Below are 1,871 nucleotides of genomic sequence, written 5' to 3' on the forward strand. Positions count from 1 at the left end.
CTTACTGATTTTTTTGCAAAGAACAAGCTCCTGGTTTCATTGATCTGTTCTATTGGGGTTTTTTAAATTTCTATATTATTCATTTCTGCTCCAGTCTTTATTATTTCTATTCTTGTGCTGGTTTTAGGTTTTGTTTGTTGTTCTCTTCCTAACACCTTTGGATGTTAGCTTAGGTTGTTTATTTGAGATTTTTCTTGCTTTTTGAGGTAGGCCTGTATTGTTACATACTTCCCTCATAGAACTCCTTTTGCTGCATCTTAAAGGTTTTGGACTGTCGTGTTTTCATTTTCATTTTTTTCCATGTAGATTTTTATGTCTTCTTTTATTTCCTGGTTGACCCGTTCGTTGTTTAGTACGATGTTCTTTATCAACCATGTATTTCTGGTCTTTTCAGGTTTTGTCTTGTGGTTGATTTCTAGTTTCATAGCGTTGTGGTCAGAAAAGATGGATGGTATGACTTTGACCTTTTTTAATTTGTTGAGACTTCTTTTGTGGCCTAACATGTGATCTAGTCTAGAGAATGTTCCATGTGTCCGTGAGAAGAATGTGTATTCTGCTGTTTCAGGATGGAATGTTCTGAATATATCGGGTAAATCCATCTGGTTCAGTGTGTCATTCAAAGCCATTTGAATGTTTCCTTGTTGATTTTTTGTTTGGATGATCTGTCCATTTATGTAAGCGGGGCGCTAAAGTCCTCTACTGCTATTGTTTTATTACTGATTAGTTCATTTATGTTCGTTATTACTGTTTTATGTATTTGGCTGCTCCCATTTTGGGTGCAGAAATATTTACAATTGTTATGTCTTCTTATTGGATTGTTCCCTTTAATATTATATTGTGTCCTTGTTTGTCTCTTGTAACAGTCTTTGTTTTAAAGTCTAGTGTTTCCGGTATAAGTATTGCTACTCTGGCTTTCTTTTGACATCCATTCGCATGATAGATGATTCTCCATCCCCTCACTTTCAATCTGCAGGTGACTTTAGGTCTAAAATGAGTCTCCTCTAGGCAGCATATAGATGGGTCTTGTTTTTTTATCCATTCTGTCACCCTGTGTCTTTTGTTTGAAGCATTTAGTCCACTTACATTCAAAGTAATTATTGATGGATATGTATTTATTGTCATGTTATTATTCATTTTGAAGATTTTCTCTGATCCTTTCTGGTTTTCTCTCATGGTTTGCTGGTTCTCTTCACTGATATATTTGGATTTCCTTCTCCTTATTCTTTTCAAATTTGTTACGGTTTTTTTTTTTTTTTTAAGAATTTATTTATTTATGTGACAGAGAGAGACAGCCAGCGAGAGAGGGAGCACAGCAGGGGGAGTGGGAGAGGAAGAAGCAGGCTCCCAGCGGAGGAGCCTGACGTGGGGCTCGATCCCATAACGCCAGGATCACGCCCTGAGCCGAAGGCAGACGCTTAACCGCTGTGCCACCCAGGCGCCCCCAAATTTGTTACAGGTTTTTGACACATGGTTGCCATTAGGTCTGTATGTGAACGTTTCTGCATACAGCAGTCTGTGTAAGTTGATGGTGGTTTAAGTTTGAACCCATTCTTTACTCATCTCCTCCCCATGTTTTAGGTATATGTTGTCATATTTTACATCCTTTTATTTTGTGAGTGCTTTGACTTTTTACAGAAATATTCACTTTTACTGCTTTTGTGTTTCCTACCTTCATACTGTCTCTTTTGTTCTCTCCTTTCCACTCAGAAAGTCCCTTCTACTATTTCTTGCAGGGCTGCATTAGTGGTCATGAACTCCTTTAGTTTTTGGTTGTCTGGGAAACTGTTCATCTCTACTTTTATTCTGAGTGATGATAGCCTTGCTGGATAGAGGATTCTTGGCTGCAGATGTTTCCCATTCAGCACTTCGAA

Source organism: Ursus arctos, chromosome X, assembly GCF_023065955.2.
Source record: "Ursus arctos isolate Adak ecotype North America chromosome X, UrsArc2.0, whole genome shotgun sequence".
Taxonomy (NCBI): Eukaryota; Metazoa; Chordata; class Mammalia; order Carnivora; family Ursidae; genus Ursus; species Ursus arctos.